This window comes from Mirounga angustirostris, unplaced genomic scaffold (assembly GCF_029215605.1).
Source record: "Mirounga angustirostris isolate CCGP_5_RB_7025 unplaced genomic scaffold, mMirAng1.0.hap1 SCAF_7, whole genome shotgun sequence".
Lineage (NCBI taxonomy): Eukaryota > Metazoa > Chordata > Mammalia > Carnivora > Phocidae > Mirounga > Mirounga angustirostris.
The window spans coordinates 77,943,871-77,969,299 of NW_026991715.1; the positions used below are offsets into that span (position 1 = coordinate 77,943,871).

A 25,429-nucleotide genomic window follows, 5' to 3' on the forward strand; every position below is an offset into this window, starting at 1 on the left:
AGTAAAATGTCCATATTACCCAAAACAATCTACAAATTTAAGGCAATTTATCAAAATACCCATAACATTTTTTTTAAGATTTTTATTTATTTATTTGACAGAGAGAGAGATAGCGAGAGCAGGAACACAAGCAGGGGGAGTGGGAGAGGGAGAAGCAGGCTTCCTGCCGAGCAAGGAGCCCGATGCGGGACTCGATCCCAGGACCCTGGGATCATGACCTGAGCCGAAGGCAGACGCTTAACGACTGAGCCACCCAGGCGCCCCCCATAACATTTTTTTATAGCCCTGGAAGAAATACTAAAATTTGTAGGGAACCACAGAAGGCCTCAATGAACCAATGCAATCTTGAGAAAGAACAAAGCTGGAATCATCACACTTCCAGATTTTATGATATACTACAAATCCATAGTAATCAAAACATTATGGTACTGGCATAAAAACAGACACATATACAATGGAACAGAATAGAGAGCCCAGAAATATACCCACACCTATATGGTCAATTAATTTACAACAAAGGAGGCAAGAATATGCAATGGGGAAAAGACAGTCTTTTCAATAATGGTGCTGGGAAAACTGGACCACTTTCTTACACCATACACAAAAATAAACTAGAAGTGGATAAATGTGACCCAAATATGAGACCTGAAACCATAAAACCCCTTAAAGAAAAGATTGTCAGTAATCTCTTGGACATTGCCTTTAGCAACATGTTTATGGATATGTCTCCTCAGGCAAGGGAAACAAAAGCAAAAATAAGCTACTGGAGGGGCACCCGGGGGGCTGAGCCGGTTAAGCATCCAACTCTTGATTTCAGCTCAGGTTATGATCTCAGGGTTGTGAAATCAAGCCCCGCCTTTGGCTCTGCACTGTGTGTGGAGCCTGGTTAAGGTTCTCTCTCTCCCTCTTCCCCTCTCCCTCTCTAAGAAATAAATTAAAAATAAACTATTGGAACTATACCAAAAACTTTTACACAGCAGAGGAAATCACCAAAAGGCAGCATACTGGGGTGCCTGGGTGGCTCAGTTGGTTAAGCGACTGCCTTGGGCTCAGGTCATGATCCTGGAGTCCCGGGAACGAGTCCTGCATCGGGCTCCCTGCTCAGCAGGGAGTCTGCTTCTACCTCTGACCCTCCTCCCTCTCATGCTCTCTGTCTCTCATTCTCTCTCTCTCAAATAAATAAATAAAATCTTAAAAAAAAAAAAAAGGCAGCATACTGCATGGGAGAAGATATTTGCAAATGAAATATCCAATTAAAAGTTATTATCCAACATACATAAAAAATTTATACAACTCAAGACCAAAAAGACAAACAATCCATTTAAAAAATGGGCAGAACTGAAAAGACATTTTTCTGAAGAAGACATACAGATAGCTAACTGATGCATGAAAAGATGCTCGACATCACTAATCATCAGGGAAATGCAAATCAAAACCACAAGGAGATACTACCTCACATGAATCTGAATAGTTGTATCAAAAAATATACAAGAAATAATAATGTTGGAGAGGCTATGGAGAAAAGCGAACCCTTGTGCACTGTTGGGAGGAGTGTAAATTGGTGCATCCACTCTGGAAAATAATATGGAGGGTTCTCAAAAAATTAAAAATTGAAATTCCATGTGATCCAGTAATTGCACTACTGGTTATTTACCCAAAGAAAACAAAAACACTAATTTGAAAAGATGCATGCACCCCTATGTTTACTCCAGCATTATTTATAATAGCCATGATATGGAAGCAAACCCAGTGTCCACTGATAGATGAATGGATAAAGGGCTATGCATAGAGAGAGAGAGAGAGAGAGAGAGAGAGAATGGAATGTTACTCAGGAATAAACAAGAATGAGCTCCTGACATCTTGACATCTGTGCCACACAGATGGACCTAGAGTATATTATGCTAAGTAAAATAAGTCAGACAAATAAAGACAAATACCATATGATTTCACTTATTTGTGGAATCTAAAAAACCAGCCAACCAAATGAACAAAAGCCAAAAACAGACTCATAAAGAGAACAAACTAGAGGGTTTGCCAGAGGGGAGATGGGAAAGGCAGTGAGTGAAATAGATAAAGGGGATTAAAAAGTACTTTCAATTATAAAATAAGTTAGTCACAGAGATAATAAATACAGCTTAGGGAATATAGTCAATAATATTTAATAACATTGTATGGTAACAGATGGTGGCTACTCTTATGGTAAGCATTGAATAATGTATAGAATTGTCAGTTCATTATGTTATGTACATGAAACTATTATAACATTGTATGTTTACACTTCAATTAAAAAATATGAAGAAAAAGAAAATTCAACTAAGTTAGAGTATCCCCTCATGTTACTGTGAAAAATTATTTTATTATGGATGTAGTAAGCTTAGTTTTATATCATAGCTACAGTTAATTCTAACTTGACATTTGTCATTTCTAATTTAGAATAAAATACTATTTTGTATTATCTGGTTGGAGCTAAGTTAAAGTTCATCATACACCATTGATTTCTACTAGTCAAAATGATATAGAAAAGAATCTCACTTTGGACATTATAATCACAGTTTTCCCATGATATATTTACTCTCAGAACAATATTCTAATTCAAGAACCAAAAAAGAAAACATTGAAAAATATACCAAATCAGTAATCAGACAATGTCATTAAACGAAGCAATCAAACCATTATTTATCAATATCTTATTGTAAAAATATAAATTGAACATTTAATGTTTTTTGAACATTTATTGTTTTTATAATGAGGAATGTAGAACATGGTAAAATATATTCATTTCAAGTCACAAAATCATTCATGATCAAATTAAGATTAAATCTTTGCTGGTATAGACTCAAAATTCCTTAGTATTATACTTCCTAATTCTAAAGCAGTATGATATTTTTATTTTATTTATTTATTTATTTTTAAAGATTTTATTTATTTATTCATGAGAGACAGAGAGAGAGAGAGAGGCAGAGGGAGAAGCAGGCTCCCAAGGAGCAGGGAGCCCGATGCGGGACTCGATCCCAGGACGCTGGGATCATGACCTGAGCTGAAGGCAGATGCTTAACCATCTGAGCCACCCAGGCGCCCCAGCAGTATGATATTTTTAGAGTGCTATTAGTGGTGTGATTACTGGTTAATTCAAATTTCATAATTCAAATAACTTGAAAGTAGCATAAATAGTTGGTAAATCCTTTAAACCAATACATGTTATATGTATATTCAGATGTTCTATGGTTCTGGGAAATTTTATAGAATTTTGTAATTCTTTGCTCAGCTAACAAAAACCAATACTTAGGGACTTATCAGCATTTACATATTTTATATAGAATAAATATATACATACTCTAATGATTTGATAAAAATATAGAATATTATAAAGGAATATATATATATTTATATTTTAATGTCAAGGACAACTGATGTATCTTCACAGACTTTAGATAAAGTTACTGAAAATTTTTATATCAGAGTGCTGACACAATTATTTGAAAAGTGACCTAACATGAAAATCCACGTAACATATGTAACTGAAAATGTTACTTAAAGCAATGGGAGAATATGAGAGCATTACATGGAAAATTTTAGCAAAATTTCTTTAGGATAAAATCCTCATAATTTCTCTTATTTCTACATTTCAAAAGTAAGAATATTATCAGTAGGCTTGGATACAGTCATACAGAATAAGCATAACTAAATCATTATTCCTTATCTGAATGCCTACTCTGTTACAAGCTTCTAATTAGATGGTCATACTGAAAGAGATAAAATGTACAAGGACAATTGTGATGAGTAAAGATGACAGACAAGTAAATAATTTCAGTATAATTTTATGAACCCTAGGACAGATTAGACTATAGGCTTTTATGGTAGTACATCAAAGTGTACTTTTCATGAAGAAAGGAAATAATGATTGAAGCCATCTGGAGTAAGTCATCCTCTAAACTGACCCTTAAAGTTGAATGGGAATTGGTCAAGTGAAAGTGGAAGGAGTTGACTCCCCACAGATGGACCAATATATGCAATATCACAAAGACACAGTTCAGAAAGGTAAAGATGTGTGCATGTCTAGGCATGATGATCAGAAAGGAAGAGGGCAATAGAAAAGTCTGGAAAAGTAGACATATTAAGATCTTAGGGGTCATGGGGTGCCTGGGTGGCTCAGTCGTTAAGCGTCTGCCTTCGGCTCAGCTCATGATCTCAGGGTCCTGGGATCGAGCCCCCCATCGGGCTCCCTGCTCCGCAGGAAGCCTTCTTCTCCCTCTCCCACTCCGCCTGCTGTGTTCCCTCTCTCTCTGTGTCTCTCTCTGTCAAATAAATAAAGTCTTTAAAAAAAAAAAAAAGATCTTAGGGGTCATGCTGATAACCACGGCTCAGAAATTGCCATTGTGTTATTCTCTAAAATGCCAACCTCTCCTGGCTATATGCCAGTTGTGTCAGGTAACCAGATCTTGTAGCCATGTGGAATAAACTGGACATAATTTCATACTAGAGTGCCAGCCTGTGAACAGCTGCCCTTAAAAATATATGAAAATATGAGGCCAAGAACCATATCCACTGCCAAGGTCCAGAGGACACAATAGCAAACTGGCAGTTCTACTAAACCCCCCAGAGCATTATCCCACGATCTGAGGAGTACCACTCTCTTGTCTGTATTTTATGACTCCAAGAGCTTCTGATATATTCAGGAGGTAGATTCCCAAATGCAGATGTTTAACAAGTCTATCACTTTATTTATAGCTATTTATCATCTATCTAAAAAATAATGACCTGAGTGTAAACAAGGGATATTTCCAATGTATTTAACTCTGCCCATAGTAAGTATGAAACCCTCCATTATTTTTCAAGTGTTAAAATAGGAAGATTTAATATTTGAATACTTAAATATTCAAATGCATTTAAATAAATTGAATATTAATGCCAATGTTTAAATATTTAAATAAGATGAAGATACTATATGAATATTTGAGTAGTATCATTTATAAATGACTTTGAAATTTTGAATTTTGTTCTGTTATTCTATTTCGTGTAAGCTCGGGGAGGGGAAAGGGCCGAATGATCATTTACATGAAATGGCTAAGTAGTAAAATAATCATGTGTTGCCACACCAAGTGATGCTCTAAAGTGGTTATACCAGAAGCTTCAAAAACCTGAACATTAAACAACAGATCAGTCCTTCAAAACCTGGTCGGGCATTGTAATCATCTATGGACAGTATGAAAAGTACAGGTTCCTAAGTCAGTCCTCCAAGATAATGACTGATAAATCTGGGTAGAGACCCAATAATGTATATTTTCAATGAGAGCTTCAGATGATACTGATACCGGTTTCACACAGATTGTCATTTGAGAACCACAGGTACGGGGCCTCCCTTTTCAGCTCAGGTCTGAGCCAGGAAATAAGTTTTATACTTCAATATTGCATTGATATTTAATATATACGTTGAAACTTCTATTTAGATCAAATTATAAACAAGGGCCCAGTGTGCTCAGGATTGAGAGAGAAGTGGAGATAGGTAGCGGCTCTGCAAAATGAACTATCATTGTAGAATAACAACATTTATAGGCAGTTTTCAAGACATTAGTGAGGAATGTTATAAAATGACATTTGTAAAGCTAAAACAGAATGTTAATATGGACTCTTCCTGTTTACGGTTTAGGCTGAGCCCCAAAGTCAAAGGATATACAAAATATCACAAACATCCCCTTATCCAAAAGACAGGTAAGTGACCCTCTACACTTTTTACAAATCAACTCTGCTCACATTAGTGATCACCTCTGTCCAGAGTATAAAATGATGGGATTGAACTTTGCAAGGGAAGATTTCCTCAGAACGTACTGTCATGATAAGTGCATGACAGTACTTTCTGACAAGTACTCATTGACAAGTACTGTCAATTGACAAAGTACTGTCATGATATGTGCATGACAGTACTTTCTGACAAGTACTCACTGACAAGCCATTAGTCAATATGATATATTTTTTCCTCCAGACCAAGAGAAAGGAGGAAAGGTTCTTTTCCTCTCACCTCAAGCCAAGAGAAAAGGGGTTATGAAATCATTCAAATAGTTAGATATTTGTGTCAGGAGATTTGACAGTATGAAATATCCATGTGAAAAAGGTTATCAAAAAAAAAATCATTACCTAAAATGGGGCAAAAGTAAGGCAAACATTTGGGAGGCAAGTCCTTTTGATATTAAAATGGTGACCAAAAAATATACAATAATAGTCTTAGGTAATGCACTTAACTGATTTTATTTTTTACTATTGATTTATAGTTTCAGACTAAGTAAAATTTCATCTTCTGGCTTTTTATACTGTAGTGATACAAAGAAATTCTCTCTGGTGGAACAGGTTGCTCTAAAGATTTATGGCCTGTTGAACACTAACCAGTTTTATATTTAACCCAACAATGTTATATTAATATTTCTTTGTTAAATTGACTATAAATAATTTGGCTTCTCAGATACCTATTGAACCAATCATAATAACTTAATTTTCCCCTCATTAATTAATGGGCTAAATAAGATCTTATATATTTGCTGACTTTATGTTTGCATTGAAGTTATGATTTTACCTTTTTGAAATTTGCAGTTTTTCAAGGCTATGGCTAGAACTGCCTATTTGGTGGCAGAATTAAAAGGGGTAACTGAATCACAATAATCTATCCTCCCCACTCAGGGTGTGGGAAGGGAGATAACCTCATCCTGGATTTGTCTCTCACAAATACTGCCTGGAAAGTCAATATGATTTTGGCACAGAGCTGTGCATAGTGTTTTGTCAAAGCCTTCATTAATAATGGGTTAAATAAAACATATGATGTATGTTCATTCTATATTAACTTGAGAATAAAATTTTACTTTTGATAATTATACTTTCATAGTTTTGAGTGGGTGAGGGAGTGTATCATGTAAGCTCTTTAAGTTTAAACAAGTCTTTGTAGACTCCCAGAGAGTACTGCAAGTAAAACCCAGAACTTTACCCTCATCGTCTCTTTCCCTGCCTCATTTACTCCAGGTTTTTATTGACTTTGACTTCGTTTCTGTTTTTCTAGTTTGAACAGTAAACTATTCCCCATTGGTGCCAGTGGTCTCTACAGGTAAAAAATGACAGAGGATTAGGTAAGGATTGAAGAATAAATTTTAAGACTAGCAATTTCTTTCTCTAGGTGAAGCCATTGAAACAACTTGATCCCTGGTAGCAAGAGAAATAACTGTCTTGTTTATCATTGTATCCCAAACGTCTGTCAAAGAGTCTTGCAAAGATTAGGCATTTAATAAATACTTGGTTAGTAAATAATATTGTTGCTTCCATGAGTGAGTCTGTTTAGTTTCTTCCTTGTTGCATTTATTAGTTAGTGACGTTTCTGACCATTAACTGCACCCTTCCCTGCCTTTGTCTTTCACCTGAGTTCTAGTAACCTATATTTTTAACTAGGAGGATAAACTCTCAAAATTCCATTTTATGTGACCATACTGAGCTCTTATATGCCACTATATCCTATCGTATGAAAGGCACTCATCTCAAAATGGCAAAATAGCTTTTGGTAAATATTATATTCCAGTAAAATCAAGAAAAATTAGTTATAGATAGTAATCCACCCAGAATATATTTTGGTTTTCTGACAGGTTCTTATCTAAACCTGGATACAGTTATGTTTAATCTCCAGATTAGAAATATAGATAGACCAATTTGTTTCAACATTGCTAGAATATACTGAGCTATTAGAAAACTGGCAAGATCTCTAATATATTAATGTTTCCATCATACAGTAATGTTTTTGTGCAAATTAATATGGGGTCAGAAAAGAATTGAATAGCAAAAACAACAAAATACAGTCTTAGGCATGGTAACTATTATATAATCTCTGGCTCTCTGTTCTATATCCTTAAGTCCTGATAGTATCCTTTGAAACTTTTTTTTTTTTTAATGATACATCTAAAGTCTTCCCTAAATGCTTATTCCTTGAAATCCAGACACTCTAATATTAAGTTTTCTCAAAAACTGACAAACCATTCAAAGAGGTGTTTTCCATGATTGTATATGTCTATACTTCTGTTAAGATGTATCCCAGGATTCAAATGGGAAAGAATATCTTAAAGCACCTCCTCTCACCCAAGCATATCTTTCACTTAATATTTACTTAAGCCACTTTCTTGGTAAGGCAAGGTGGTGTTAATTAGAATAATGTGCCCCCAAAAGATGAAATGAACACCTATTTACAGTAAAAAACCACTACTGCTTACTATATAGATAGAATTCACAATGTCATAAATACTCTAATGAGGTAGAAGCAAAGTTATCTACACTCAAAAACATTCTAGCACTTTAAAATCTGCATATCAAAAGTGAACTTTCTACTTTTTGCCTCAAGGCTATTCTACTTTTTTTGGATTGTGTTCCAAAAAAATGGCTTCAAAACTCATTCAAATCCTGGGAGAGATTAATGAATTTTTCTTTTACATTTTGTTCTGAAAATCTGCCTGCAAGTTATAATCAGAATGCTCTTTTTTAAAAACCAAATTCTATTGCTATCAATTTAGAATACAGTTTTGCCGTGGGTTCTTTAGGATAGTTATCTGAATAGGTCAAGGTGGCATTGGAAATAGGAATCTAAAACACTGACAAATAGGTTGAAAGAAACAGATTAAGGAGTTAAGACAAATCATATGCACCCAAAAAATCAAGAAAACTAGTAAATGGCAATTTAAGCAACAAAACAGTACTATCAAAAATTTTGGCAAAGTCTTCTGAGCAGAATGTCTTGAAATTTATTTCACTCAGAACACACATCCATTTTGGGATCAGAGCCATTGATAAGTTTGGTGAAAGCAATGGTGACAGGGGTATGCACCTTGTATTGATAATAATTCCTGAATATCACTAATCAAGTTTATATAAACCAATCAAAGTGCATTTTGATTTTGGCTTCTATTGATGAAGCATAAAGAATAATACATACATCAACGCGATACACTACATTAAAAAAATGAAGGATAAAAACCATATAATCATCTCAATAGATGCAGAAAAAGCCAGTGATAAAATTTAACATCCATTTACGATAAAAACTCAATGAAATGTATCCAAAGGGAACCTTGACATATTATATAGTTCATATATGACAGGCCCACAGCTAAAATCATACTAAATAATGAAAACCTGAAAACTTCTTCTCTAAGATAAGAAACAAGACAAGGACGTCCACTCTCACCACTTTTATTCAACATAGTATTGGAAATCTTAGCCAGAGCAATTAAGCAAGATAAAGAAATAAAAAGTATTCAAGTAGAAAAGGAAAAGTAAAATTATCACTATATACAGATACATGGTATTATATATAGTAAACATTAAAGATTCCACCAAAAAATTGTTAGAACTAATAAATTCAGTGAAGTTGTAGGATACAAAATCAATATAGAAAAATCTGTTGCATTTCGATACACTAACAATCAGAGAGAACTATAAGAAAGAGAAATTAAGGAAACAGTCTAATTTATAATTGCATCAAAAAGAATCAAATACTTAGAAATAAATTTAGCCAAGGAGATGAAAAACCTGAAAATTGAAAACTGTAAGACACTGATGAAAGAAGTTGAAAGAGACAAATAAAAAGATATCCTGTAGTTATGGATTGGAAAAATTATCATCACCCACATATTATATCCCATTAATATTACCATATTACCCAAAGCAATCTACAGATTCAGTTTAATCTATCAAAATTCCACTGGCATTTTTCACAAAAATAGAATAAACAATCCTAAGACTTGTGTGAAACCACAAAAGACCCTGAACAGTCAAAGCAATCTTGACCCCAAAAAAATTAAAAAAAAAAAAAAGATAAAAACTGGAAACATCATACCTCCTTGAGTTCAAACTACATTACAAAGCTATAGTAGTCAAAGCAGTATGGTACTGGCATTAAAAACTGACACATAGTTCAGTGGAACAGAATAGACAGCCCAGAAATAAACCCATACATCCATAGTCAACTAACTACAAAGGAGCCAAGAATATACAATGGGGAGAAGACAGTCTCTACAGTAAGTGGTGCTGGGAGAACTGGACCACTATCTTCCACCATACACAAAAACTAACTCAAAGTGCTTTAAAGACTTGAACATAAAATCTGAAACCATAAAACTTCAAAAAGAAAACATACATGGTAAGGACCTTAGTATCAGTCTTGGTGATGATTTTTTGGGTGTGAAATCAAAAGTAAAGGCAACAAAATAAAAAATAAACAAGTGGGGTTACGTCAAACTAAAATCTTTCTGCATAGCCAAGGAAACCATTAACAAAATGAAAAAGCAACCTATGAAGTGGGAGAAAATATTTGCAAATTGCATCTAATAAGGTGTTAATATCCAAATTATATAAAGAAATTATACATCAATAGGGAAAAAATAACCTGATTAAAAAATGGGCAGAGGTAGGGCGCCTGGGGGGCTCAGTCACTTAAGAGTCTGACTCTTGATTTTGGGTCAGGTCACAATCTCATGGTCTTGAAATTAAGCCATGATCGAGCCCTGCACCAGGCTCTGTGCTGGGTATGGAGCCTGTTTGAGATTCTCTCTCCTTTCCCTTTCCTCCTGTCCCCTCCCCCCAAGCTTGCACTCTCTTTCTCTCTTAAAAAAGAAAAGAAAAGAAAGAAAAGAAGAAAAGAAAAGAAAAGAAAAGAAAAGAAAAAAAAGAAACAATTTTCCAAAGAGGACATACAAATAGGCAACAGGTATATGAAAAGATGTTCAACATCACTAATTATCAGGAAAAGGCAAATCAAACCCACAATGAGATCTCACCTCACACCTGTTAGGATGGCTATTATCAAAAAGACAAAAAAATAACAAATGTTGAAGAGGATGTGGAGAAAAGGGAACCCTTGTGCACTGTTGAGGGAATGTAAATTGGCATAGCCACTATGGAACAGGTATGGAATTTCCTTTACAAATTAAAATAGAACTACCATATGATCCAGCAATTCCACTTCTGTGTATTTATCTGAAGGAAATGAAAATATTAACTCAAAAAGATACATGGACTGCCATATTTATTGCAGCATTATTTACAAAAGCCAAGACATGGAAACAACCTAAGCGTCCATCAATGTATGAATGGATAAAAAAATGTGATATATATTTATAATGGACCTTACATACATATTTATATATATGCACAGGTATAATTGAATATTACCCAGCCATAAAAAAAGAAAATCCTGCTATTTCTGATAATATAGATGGGCCTTGGTGGCTTTATGCTAAGTGAAAAAAGACAGAGAAAAACAAATACTGTAAGATCTCACTTATATGTGGAATCGAAAACAAAACAAAGCAAAACAAACACCTCATAGATACAGAGAAGAGACTGGTGATTGCCAGAGGAAGGGGGCTAAGGGGTGGGCAGCATGGATAAAAGGAGTCAAAAGGTACAAACTTCCAGTTATAAAATAAATGTTGTGGATATAATGTACAACATGTTGTCTATAGTTACTGTATTGTATATTTGAAAGTTGCTATAAAAGTAAATTTTGAAAGTTCTCATCACAGGAAAAATTTATAACAGTGTTGTGATGGGTGTTAACTAGACTTACTGTGATTATATCACATAATTACAAGTGTCAAATTATTATGTATACCTAAACTAATATTATATGTTAATTATTTCACAGTAAAAAAAAAGCAATACATACACTGATTTGGACTCACCCATTTTATACCATCTTTATTCTATAATTTTAAAGTAACTTAATGAAAAACTGGTTTATATTTTTTAAGAGATTAAGTGTATATAGAGATCTAAGTGGAATTACTTTATAATCCCTTTAAAATCAAACCATCCTCATTCATTTGGTAAAAAATATTAATTGTACAATTTTATATATATTTAATGGTAAACCAGATACCCTTATCCTATACAAAGGCTTATATTCCATATTCCATGGAATAATGAATTTAACTTAAATTCAACCAAAACAAAGTGACACTCTCTACTACCTCATAATCAGTAACCCTGAAGGAAACATTGAGTGATAATATTTAAAATTATTTTTGTTTTGGGGCACCTGGGTGGCTCAGTCATTAAGTGTCTGCCTTCCGCTCAGGTCATGATCCCAGAGTCCTGGGATCGAGCCCTGCATCGGGCTCCCTGCTCCGTGGGAAGCCTGCTTCTCCCTCTCCCACTCCCCCTGCTTGTGTTCCCTCTCTCGCTGTGTCTCTCTCTGTCAAATAAATAAATAATATCTTTAAAAAAATTATTTTTGTTTTTAAATGGAAAGCCCTTTCCAAATTGGGTCAGCATCCCAAAACAAATTTCGAACGTATTATTTGAGAAGATTTTAAAGCCTCTTTAAATTGTCACTGGAGGAAATAAGGATGCATAAATTTTCAAAGTTCTAAAAGGTGAATTGGCATTTATTCTGAGGAGTCCCTATGTTAAATTGTTTTATCATAAGTTTACATGTTATATAGATTAGTAGACTTACTTCTTAGGTTTTCCTCATTCTATAGGTTTAATTAAGAACATCGATGTGGATGGAACTGGAGGGTATTATGCTGAGTGAAATAAGTCAATCAGAGAAAGACAATCATATGGTTTCACTCATATGTGGAATATAAGAAACAGGGCAGAGGACAGAAGGGGAAGGGAGGGAAAACAGAATGGGAAGAAATCAGAGAAGGAGACAAACCATGAGAGACTCTTAACCATAGGAAACAAACTGAGGGTTGCTGGAGGGGAGAGGGGGGTGAGGGGATGAGGTAACTGGGTGATGGACATTAAGGAGGGCACATGATGTGAGGAACACTGGGTGTTATACACAACTGATGAGTTACTGAACACTACATATGAAACTAATGATGTATTATATGTTGGCTAATTGAATTTAAATAAAAAAAAAAGAACATTAGATAATTATGTTGTCACCTAAAATAAATACTTAAATTTCAAAAAGGTTAGCAACATGTTTTACCCTCTGTCCTCTTTTTAATAAGGGTTCTTATTTCTAAGCATCCATGTTTTCATTTTCAGCATTTTAATTTACAAAAGCCACTAAGGGAGGTTTGTGTACAAAGAGATTGTGTCCTTTTATAATGTTGACATTATATTTTAAATTTTTAATGGAGGTTTGCAGTAACTCAGTTTGAAAATTGGAAGAAATCAACACTCCACAAACTTAATCTTTCATTAACTCCTAAGGATGTCTATAGTTGACAATACACGGTTAAATTTTCCTATTTACCTACTCAAACAGTTCCAGAAAAGGTCAGATTGAATTTATACCAGTGGTTGGGCTGCTGTCGATATCTATCACTAGAGGGATAAAATAGTCTTTGCAATGATTTTACAGCAAGCCAAGAAGAACAGTCAGAAATATTAATTATGACAGAAAGAGTGAGTGCTGTTAGATAATAGGTCTTAAAATGTCTTGGGGTCCTAGTTTTACTTAAGGAAATAAAAGGAAGAAAAGCAGGTGCACAAGGATGTTTTTCCTTAATGGAAAATTGTATTTTTTTTCTTTTCTTTCATAAATGTACCCATACCATAGTTGGTCAGACTAATCAATATTTAGACTAAACTTTTGCCTTGCAAATTCAATATTCTATTACTTTTAAACATTTGAATGTCTTAGAAAATTACATACACTAAGCTAGAGTGAGTACAATAGAAAAGCAGTCACCATTTTGTCTGTTTTATTCCCCAACATGGACACCAGTCATACTTCTCCAATTAGCACAGGGTCTAACGTTGAGCAAGTGACATATTTCTTTTTTTTTTTTTTTTAAAGATTTTATTTATTTATTTGACAGAGAGAGACACAGCGAGAGAGCGAACACAAGCAGGGGGAGGGGGAGAGGGAGAAGCAGGCTCCCCGCAGAGCAGGGAGCCCGATGTGGGACTCGATCCCGGGACTCCAGGATCATGACCTGAGCCGAAGGCAGTCGCTTAACCGACTGAGCCACCCAGGCGCCCCAAGTGACATATTTCTTATGCCAGAAGGTTTATATATCAAATGAAGCTTTTGGACTAGGTGGTATCTGTGATACTGTAAACTTTAAAACTGAACACACAGTTTCCTATTTACTTTCCATAGTGCTAAAAGTTAAAAGTCTCATAACTTTTCTATTTCTCTGACCAAAACTAATTGAAAACATAAAAACTTTTGAGTTGAAAAAAAAAAATCCTTTATTGCAGCAATGTAGTTCACTATTTGCAGTTTCTTTGATCTGTTTTAGAAAGAACATTTTATATTTAATGTGACACTTGCCTAGGTAATATCAAAACTAAATGTACTGTTTTCTTATACTCTAACAAATGAAGGAGATAAAGGACCATAAACTCTGAGAGACTCCATTACACCACAATACACTATACCCTTACCGGACTTAAATAAAGACTATTTCCTAAACAAGCAGCACTGGGACTTATTTTAATAAACAAGTACAGGCTTATTAGGAAGTTTTGCTTTTAACCCTTAATTAGCTTAACTAAAAATAACCCCCACCCCCAGGCCCTGCCCTTTCTTGTGCTTAAAAATTCCTAATTATACTACTTGGGAAACTTTGCAATCACTTCTGATATGGGGTTCTTTCTCTTGCAAATTAATACACTCAGCTTTGTGTGTATGTTTTGTTGTTGTTCTTGGTTTCCTTTCGTTCTTACCTTCAGTGTAAATTCTTACCTTACCCTTTAACAGTATGAGGGTTCCACTGAGATTTCTTTAGGAGCCTCACTCACAAGTACTGTGCTACTTGTCAACAGAAAGTTAAACCTTAGCTTTCATGGGGGCTTTTTAGCTCAGGTTAGTTTTCTGGTGGTCCCAAGCCATGAGTCAGAAAATTACCATCTCCTGTGAGAATTTCTTTTAATTCTCTAAAGGATTTTTCTTTTTTTTCCATAAAATTTGTTTTTTTTTTAAAAAGATTTTATTTATTTATCTGAAATAGAGAGAGAGAGAGGGAAAGCGTGTATGTGGGTGAGTGGGGGGGGGGGTTGCTGAGGGAGAGGGAGAAGCAGACTCCATGCTGAGCAGGGAGCTTGATGTGGGGCTCCATCCCAGGACCCTGAGATCACAACCTAAGCTGAAGGCAGACACTTAACTGACGGAGCCACCCAGGTGCCCCTAAAATTTCAGTTTTGATTTGTTGTCTACCTGTGATTTGGGGGGAGAAGAGAGGCTATTGCAGCCTTTTTCAGGATTTGTGTTTTTCATCTGTAAAAGACAACCTTTCTGTGTCTGTTCTATGTGAAGCATGGTACTGCCAGGCTTTAAACAGTTATGCCCTCCTCCCTCACTGGAAACCATTTTAATTTGAATTATGGTTAGCCTTTTCAGTTGCTTATAAAATTGCCATTATGTGTATATTCTAGGAATAGCTAGCCAATGCAGTAAGCTATAACACAAAATGGGAGTAAATTAATACATCGGATTATAAAGTTTTGCAAAATCTTCAGGAGCTCTAATGTCAACTGGTTTACAGAGACTCTGAATACTTATGTATTTCTAGAACAATGTTTGGCTCTCTAAGGAAAATTTTGCTGTTTAGACAGCAATTTTAAAAAAGGGGTTTATCCTGTTTAGTTGGTTATAAAATTAAAAGGAATGAAGGTTTTTTATGTTTTTTTATTATTATGTTCAGTTCATGTTTTTAAAGTGTTAATACGATTTTACAAATACAAAAAGGGAAAATTTTTATATGATGTTTCAAATAAAGTGAATCACTTAAATTTGATAATATAATTTTGCCCTGGTTTTACCATAGTATAAAAATGTAAGTGTGATCTATTTTGTATAATATTTACTTTACTATCCTACAGAAAGCATAATTAATGAAAATTTCCTATTCTCTAAAATAAGTTTACTGGCCTTAGGCTACTTTACTTTCATAGATGTTTAAGATTAACGTAAAATTATATTAACAATGAAAAATGTAAATTAGGCATCCAATAAATTGAATTCTAATATCCAATATCTTCATAAAACAGATTATTTCTGGTAGCTTCGGACATGGTAAAACTTACATGAAACTAGAGTTTCCCTAATAATATTACTTAGACCAAATGACATATTCTGTAGGATATTTTTTCTTTTTTTTTTTTTCCCTAGCTACGTAAGTGCAAAACCTCATATTAAAGGTTTATTTACCTCAATTCCTTTTACAAATGCAACATGTCTGGCTTTCAGCAAAAAAACTGCAGGCATTGTAGGATGGTTTTTAAATCAGCACTAAATTAATTGTTCTTTAGGGATGCCTTAAATCTAATTTCTGAGATACCTATTTGGCTTTGAAAACTTGTGAGATCTTATTGATTGAGTAGTTTTAATTAAAAACAAACAAAATTCTTAAGATGGAGAGAAAAAACATTTTGACTTATGCAATAGTTGTTCATTATATTTTTTCTTACATCTCAACTACTTTGTTCTTTTTAATTTGTTTTTAAAATTATCTTATTTTTTATTGTAGTAAGAACACTTACCATGAGATCTACCTTTTCAATAATTTGTTGATGTACAATATAGTACTGTTAACAATAGACACAATGCTGTATAGCTTATCTCCTCTAGAACTTACTCCTCTTGTATAAGTAAAACTTTAGACCCAACAAACAGCAACTCCCCAACTCCTCTCCCCAGACCCTGAGAACCACCATTCTACTATCTATGACTCTGACTCCTTTAGGTACCTCATATAAGTGGAATCTTGCAGTATTTACCCTCTGTGACTGGCTAATTTCCCGGAGCATAATATCCTCCAGGTTAATACACGTTGTTGCATATGGCAGGATTTTCTTCATTTTTAAGACTGAACAATATTCTCATTGTATGTATATATCAAAGATTCTTTAGCTATACAGCTGTTGAAGAACCTTTAGGTTGTTGCTATTTGTTGGATACTATGGATAATGCTGCAATGAACTGGAGAGTGCATAAATCTCTTTGATATCCTGATTTCAATTCTTTTGGGTATATATCCAAAACTGAGATTCCTTGTTCATATGGTAGTTCTGTTTTTAATCTTTTGAGGCAACCCCATACTATTTTCCATAGTGGCTACACCATTTTACATTCCCACCAGCAGAGCACAAGTGTTCTCTTTTCTTCACATCTTCACCACTTGTTATCTCTTGTCTTTTTGGTAATAACCATCATAACAGGTGCAAGGTGATCTCATTATGGTTTTGATTTGTGATTCCCTCATAATTAATAGCATTATCTCATGTTTTTTTTAATCTATAATTCTCTAATTGCATAGGATGATGAGTATCTCTTCTTTTTTAATATTTATCTATTTATTTATTTATCTATTTATTTATTTTATGTTCAAGGGCACGTGTGGTGATGAGCACTGGGTGTTGTCTGCAACTAATGAATTGTTGAACATTACATCAAAAACTAATGATGTATTATATGTTGGCTAGATGAGTATCTTTTCATAAGCTTATTTCTCATCTATAGATCTTCTTTAGTGACATGTCTGTTCAGGTCTTTTGTTTACTTATTAATTGGTTTATTCATTTTTTTTTTACTGTTCATTTTAAAGCATTCTTTGTGATTTTGGATAATTGTCCTTTGTCAGATATATCTTTTGCAAATATTTTTTCCCAACCTGTGGCTTGTCTTCTCATTCTCTTGACTTGTATCCATTTCTAACAGTACAGCCATGTGGCCATGGTTCCTTTATTGCTTTCATAGCAACAGCTGTACATTATTTGCTATTCTAGTGCTTCTCCTTTATTCTCTATTTGTATTGTTCAGCTTTGGATCTTGCCACTGCCTATACTCTATTTCTGCATGTTTTATGCAAAACTCTTCAAGACAGGACTGATTGGTTTGAAGAACTCATATACCAGCATTATTATTAGGCTCTGGACTCACCTATGGTTGGATGGCTTTGGGCCAGATATACTTCCCATGCCTACTCATCTGTTGTAAGAAAGACTGAGCCTTGTGCTCATCTTTTCAAGGAAAAAAATACTCTGAACTTTTTAAAAACTATTGAATTATACACACACATACACATGGATTTCAAATATATGTACTTCAAATATATAAATTTTATATACAAATGTACTATTATTTTATGCCATAATACCTCTTAATATGTCAGCCATACTGACTTTACATCTGAAATCAACATGTCTCTTCCACAGGGGCTTTGTCTTTTTTTTTTTTTTTTCTGGGAACATTCTTTCTAGATATTTTTATAGTTGATCTCATCTAGTAATTCCAGACTCGGCTTAAATATAGTTCCTAAAGCATTAGACTTTCCCTGGCCAACATCTAAGGTCACTTCCTACTCAGTTACCAGGTTACCATGTTATCATGTGAAATAACCTATCTAAAATTGCTTTACTTTTCTCTTTGTTATTGTACTGGAATACAAGCCTCATTAAAGCCTGGACTATTTCTGTTTCATCACCCTGAATCACTATAGCACCACACATTGGCTAGGGCAGAGTAGATGCCTATTAGATGATTGGTTATTAGCAGACATTTAGGACAATATTCCCATCAGATAAAATATATCAAACACCTTGGCATTACACAAGTATAGAAAGTGGCCCTGACAAATGCTCTCCAAAATTTAATATATGAAAATGTCATTTATTTTTTTAGTTTCCTAAGACAGGACTTCTATATATTCTGTCAACGTGAGGAGGCTTTGTTGGCTGTTTGGTTTTCCAAACCTCTTGAATGCTTTCAAAACCCTGAAACTCTGCTAGTGTTGGAGTGGAGTGCACAAACCATTGCACCCTCTAGCCCCCAAAAGCCTAGATTCTATGCTCCAGGGAACATCAAAAAACAAGGGTATGCTTTCATTTTCCAAAATCTAGAGAGATGTTTCCTTTTAAAGTTCCCATAGCTTGCCTCATGGTAACAGGTTACTGGATAAGGAAACCTCAAATTCTATAAAATACACAACGACATAGATTTATAGATATTAGTATTTTATTTTTTGTAGAAAAAGTGACACAGAGTTATTTTTTCAGTATTTTTCATGACACCATACCTACAATTCCTTATTATGCATATAAAGACTGAAAAAATAAAAAATAGAATGAAGGAAAGTACAGAAAGAAAGAAATGTAGTAAGTTAAACTTTTGTATATTTTTCTCAGAGAGTTTTAACATTATTTTAAATATTAAGTATTAAGTATTAAGTATTAAATTGCAAAGACATAAAATGTTATTTTATTCTTTCTAGTTTTCTCTGCTAACAGCAGAACTAAAACCTGAGATCACTTTCCCTCATTCTGTAAATTCCGAAGTAGAATCTAATTTATAAGAATATTTTGCACAGGAAGATTCCTGAGAATATTTTTTCACACAGCCATGATAAAGTCTTCCTGGCATAGTGTTGCAGGGGATTTCTGTATTAACAGGTTTTGTGGTCAGAAATCTTGTTTTTAATGCAGGCATCAAAGAAAAGAATATGAACAAAGCAAAAAATTTGTACAAAATTGTAGCAAAAATGTTCCCTCGAAATCTGAAGAAAGTAGAAGTGAATGCAAACAAAAATGTGTAAACAGATTTGTAATAAATGTAATTTTTATTTGATATAAAGCCATAATTTAAAAAGATAAAAAATAAGAGCCTGTAGAGTGGAATATTTCTTGAAATAATGTTGACATGAATTTCAGGTGCTGGTAAAAATAAAGAATTTTTAATATTATGCTTCTGGAATTAAATTTAAAATTTACTTTTTGCTATACTTAAATCAATTTCTATTATTTCTCTAATGTTATTTTGGAATTATAAAAAGGGAATGTAATGGGAATAAACGGGATTAGTTTATGTATGTATATAATTCTGTATTTTACTGGTTTATAGATAACTTGAAGTAAATTGGAAAAATATTTTAGAACAATATCAATTGAGAATACAAATAACAAAATCCATTCTGGGTAGATTAGTAAAATATGTTAGGTTGTCACAGATTCTTGGGGGAGGTCCAGAAAGTAGGAACTATGCCCAAACACCATTTAGCACCAATGACACTGCTTCTGGGTACCAGCATTTCTGTTAGTACAATCCATGAAGAATCAAGTCTTCATTACCACACTGACTGACTCCAAACCCAAATCTTGGTCAGTTGTATCTGACTGATGAAATCTAGGCCATAAACCTGCGCCTTACATATAGAGAAGTCTAAAATTATAGGTTATCTGCCTTTTGTAATGGAAAATCAAGACATAAAATAAGGAGAGTTATAAAATGTTCACAGTGTTGTGAAGCCACAAATAACAGATATATACTATCAAATTATGCTAGAGTTCATGTAACAAAACGGCTTCTTACAATGGATAATTTTGAATTAGATAATGATGGTTTGACTTCAAGGACAGATTTCTGAGACTGAGTTCAGTTTTCTAGCCAAATGTGACATGTAGAGTTGTCCTCATTATCAGGATTAGAACTAGGTTATAATTTTTTCTTCTTAAATCCTGATGGACCAATTCCCTGTAGTAATTCTAATTTCCCCCGAAGAACCTTAAAACTTAAACTTTTCACTTAATACCCACTAGGATGGTTAGAATAAATAATCATATAATACATATTGGCAAGGATGTGGAGAAATGGACATCTCATATATTGCAGCTAGGAAAGTAAAATCATGTAGCCACTCTGAATGATGGTCTGGCAATTTCTCCAATAGTTAAATAAAGAGTTACCATATGACCCAAATAATTCTAAGTTATATACTCAAGAAAAATGAAATATATGTCTACACAAAACTTGCACAGGAATATTTATAGCAGCACCATTCAAAATAGGCAGAAAGTGGAAATGTCCAAAAACTGATAAATGGATAAACAAAATATGGTATATCCAAACAATGGAATATTATTTGGTCATAAAAATGCTACATGCTACAACATGGATGATCCTTGGAAATTTTCATGCTAAGTAAAAACAAAAACAAAACCCAAAAAACAATTACAAAGGAGCACCTACTTATAATTCCATATACATGTAATGTCCAAAGTTAGGCAAATCTATAAAGGATATAACATATGACATGGCAACTATAGTTGATAACACTGTATAGTATAATTGAGAATTGCTAAGAGAGTAGACCTTAAATATTCTCACCAAAAAAAGGAGAATACATGTATGAGTGTGTATGTGTGTATGTGTGCATATACTTACACACACATACACATAGTAGAGAGATATTCGTGTTCATGAGTTGGAAGAATTATTACTGTTAAAATGTCAGGCTAAGGAAACAGAAACAAAAATAAACTACTGGGACTACACCATAATAAAAAGCTTTTGCACAGTGGAAAACCACTGGTTGCTAAGCCATCAATCAAATGAAAAGGCAACCTACTAAATGGGAAAATATATTTGTAAATTATATATCCAGTAAGGGGTTAATTTTTAAAATACATAAAGAACTTAGATAACTCAATATCAAAGACAAACAACAAATGGGCAGAGGACACAAACAGACATGTTTCCAAAGAAGACATACAGATGATCAGTTGACGCATAGAAAGATCCTCAACATCATTCATCTGTCAGGGAAATGCAAATCAAAACCAAAAGGAGACATCACCTGACACCTGTCAGAATGGCTAGTATCAAAAGGACACAAAATAACAAGTGCGAGCAAGGATATGGAGCACAAGGAACCCCTGTGCACTGTTGGAGGAGATGTACACTGGAGCAGCCACTCTGGAAAGCAATATGGAGTTTTCTCAAAAAATTAAAAAGAGAAATACCATGTGATCCAGTAATTGCACTACTGGGTATTTACTCAAAGGAAACAAAACCACTAATTTGAAAAGATGTATGCACCTTTATGTTTATTGCAACAATAGCCAAGCTATGGAAGCAACCCAGGTGTCCATTGACAGATGAATAAAGATGATGTGGTGTGTGTGTGTGTGTGTGTGTGTGTACATTTATACATATATATAAGGAATATAACTCAGCCGTGAAAATGAATGAATCTTGTTCTTTGGACAACATAGATAGACCTAGAACGTATTATGCTAAGTGAAATAAGACAGAAACAAATACTATATGATTGCACTTATACATGGGATCCAAAACACAAATGAATAAACAAAAAGCATAAAAAGGCCCTTATGTATAGAGAACAAATTGATGGTTGCCAAGGAAGGTAGTAAGGGTGGGGAGATGGGCAAGATGGGTAAAAAGGAGAAGGAGATACAGGCTTCCAGTTAAGGAATGAATAAGTCATGGGAATAAAAGTTATGGCATAGGGAATGTAATCAACAATACTGTAATAGCATTGTATGGTGACAAATGGTAGCTACACTGGTGATGAGCATAACATTATGTATAAACTTGTTAAATCACTATGTTGTACACCTGAAACTAATGTAACATTTTCTGTCTACCTATATATAATACATATACATATGTATATGTACATACGTACATATAAATATAAATATATATATATTTAAATGAACATTAAAGATAAACTGAGAAGCTCTGTGGTAGCAAAATAATAGGATTCCAAAGATGCCCATGTCCTAATTCCAAGAAAATACAGTATGTTAGTTTACCTGGCAAGGGAGAATTAGGGTTGCAGATGGAAATGAGGTTGCTTATCAGTTTATTTTGAGATGAAGAGATTATTTTAGGTTATCCAGGTTGGCTCAATGCAGTTGAAACACTGCTTATAAATGGAGGACAGAGGCAGACATGAAAGAATCCAAGATGGCAGCGTGAGAGGGACCCAGCCTGGAATTAACTGGATTGGAAGACAGAAGGGTCACAAGGAATGGGGGCAGCCTGTAGAAGCTGGAAAAGTCCAGAAAATGGATTCTCCCCTGGACCCTCCACAATGAAATGCAACCCTGCTGACATCCTGATTTTAACTCAGTGAGGCCAATATTGGTTCTCTCTCCTCCAGAACTGTGAGCTAATAAATTTGTGTTATTTTAAGCCACACAGCAAATACGATGGTTGCTTCCACATAAATAGCAAATGTCATATGACAGTGGAGCAATGTTTACAAATTTTTTGGAACAATTTTAACCCAAATATTATAATCCAATTGTGGTGAATTTATTGAAACAACAGAGATGAAATATGATGAAACTATTCAAAAAAAGGTATACATGAGAAAGTCTCAAAGAAAGCCCTTAAGTGGATTTCAGCCAACAACAAAATAAACCCAAGTAAGATAATTACAAGTGAAAAGCTGTGATAAACTAAACAGACAACTGATAATGAGCAATTAGAACAATCTCCACAGAACTTGAGTCTAAACAGCGAAGTATTATAGAAAGAAACTACATCTTAAATACCGTAATTCTTAAAAAATAAAATGAATATAACTGTCCAACAGGAGGCAGGAGGGGAGAGGAAAGAGAAATTAATAGCAGGAAGTAAAAGTGTACTTATCTGTCATTTTCCACAATCATTTTATGTTTATTTTTAGCTCTGTTTTCTGACTCAAGATACGGTTTATTTGGTGAATATTCCATGTGCACCAAAAAGGAAATATTTTCCACTGTTGGGTGAAGTACTCTCTAAATGTCAGTAATATCCAGCTGGTTTATGGTGCTGTCAGGTCTTCTAGATTGATTATTTCTCTAGTAGTTCTGTTAGTTACTGCAAGAAGAGTGTTGGAGGTCTCAGTGAAAACAATGCGTTTGTCTCCCCTTTCTACTAAGTCCATGTGTGTCTCATGTATTTTAAAGTGCTTTTAGATTATTTTGTTATGATTTTAGATTATTTTAGATTATTATATCTTTTTAGTGAATTGATTTCTTTTTTATTATATAATATCCCTTATTCTTGATACTTGATAATTTTCTTTGATCTATGGTCTGTCATTTGATGCAATTTTATTTCTGCCTGAAGAACTTTATATAGCAATTAAAAAAACAAAACAGGTTTTCTTGCAAAGGATTCTCCTAGTTTCCTTTAATCTGGGAATGTGTTCACCTTCATTCTTAAAAAATATTTTCATTGGATATAGATTTCTGGGCTGACAGTTTACTTCAGCTCTTTAAACATGTTGTGGTACTTCCTTTTGGCCTCTGTAGTCTTGGAAGAGAAATATACTGTCATTTGCATTGTTGTTAGCTTGTAAATTTTCCTCTAGCTGCTTTCAGTATTTTTTCTTTGTCTCTAATTTTAGAAGTTTCTGATACTCTCAGTGTCCATTTCTTTGCATATTATTGAAAGAGGTCATCGAAGACATGACTGCCACTTGACCTGAGAGCTGGACCTGGACAATCAAGAGGATCTTCACCCCCACCCCTGTCTTTGGAATGTATGTTCTGCCCGCTGTTTCCATGGTAGGAGTTGGTTTCAAGTATGCAAACTTGAGAGAGTAATGTGCTACTGAGACCATCTAGACTGTGTATGTGACCTGAACCCTGTTAAAGTCTCCATATGAACTCTTAAGATCCTGATGGGTTGTGGCTTCCCGAAACAAGCCTTGTATGTTATTTTCCTTCTGTATTAAACCTATCACCTATCAATCTGGAGTGATCTTCCTCTTTGTTCTGTTTTTGCCCTCGGTGTATGGGAGCTGATTTCGTATTTCACCTGGGAAACTCCTAAGGTTGCCTGTCAACGTGTATATACAGTTTGGGGTTCATTGAACTTTTTGAATCTATATATTTATATATTTGACCAAATTTGGGGATTTTGCAGGCTTTTTTTAACTTTTTGACTTTTTTTAACTTTTATTTTTCTATTGAAATTTTTCTCAACTTCTATGAGGGGTGGTCCCTCAAAGGAACCTGATACACTGTTCATATTTTTCAATCTTTTCTTTTTTGGTCAGACTGGATACTTTAGATTTATCGCTATAAGTTCCCTGACTCTTACTTTTGTCATCTCCAACCTGCTCTTGAATCCAAAACAGTGAAGGGGTTTTGTTTTTTTATTACTTTTTGTTCTAAAATTTCCATTTGATTTTTAAATATTTTTTCCATTCTTTATATCATTTATTACCTTGCTGAGACTTTCTGTCTTTCCATTCATTTTACAGGTGTTTGTCCTTATTTATTGGAACATTTTTACAAAGTGTTGCTTAAAGTTTTTCTCAAATGTAATGCCTGTTGTCTCAAATTTGATTCTGTTGGTGATCTTTTTCCATGTGAGTTGTTATTTTTCTGAGTACTTTTTTATGCCAACCAATTTTGGATTGTCTGATTTTCATTTGAATAGTATGAGACTATGTCTTGTTTAAATCCTATAGAGTATGTTGGTATTTTTGTTATTTTGATAGAAAATCAACCTAGTTGGTTAATTAAGACTAAGTTCAGTGGGTCATGGCTTCAATAGAAGTGTTTGTTTGTTTGTTTGTTTTTTTCAAATCTTTGCAGGGCTATTCAGAGCTATCTTTTCTGTGCCCTACCCACTGTCTAATCTGGGGTCTTGGCAGTGGTCTAGCTCATGACTCAGTTTCCAATGTCTGTGCATGTTGTTTAGATC

The 25,429-nt window shown here is 34.1% G+C and overlaps 1 long non-coding RNA gene across 1 annotated transcript in view; it reads left to right on the forward strand.

Annotated features, from left to right (window-relative positions):
- The window catches only part of LOC123860692 (uncharacterized), a 126,513-nt gene extending 101,857 nt beyond the window's left edge, over positions 1-24,656 (forward strand). The window contains exons 4-6 of the long non-coding RNA XR_010413174.1: positions 5,648-5,709; positions 7,043-7,109; positions 24,123-24,656. This is a non-coding gene — a long non-coding RNA (uncharacterized LOC123860692). The remainder of the gene's footprint in view (positions 1-5,647; positions 5,710-7,042; positions 7,110-24,122) is intronic.
- Positions 24,657-25,429: the final 773 nt, after the last annotated feature.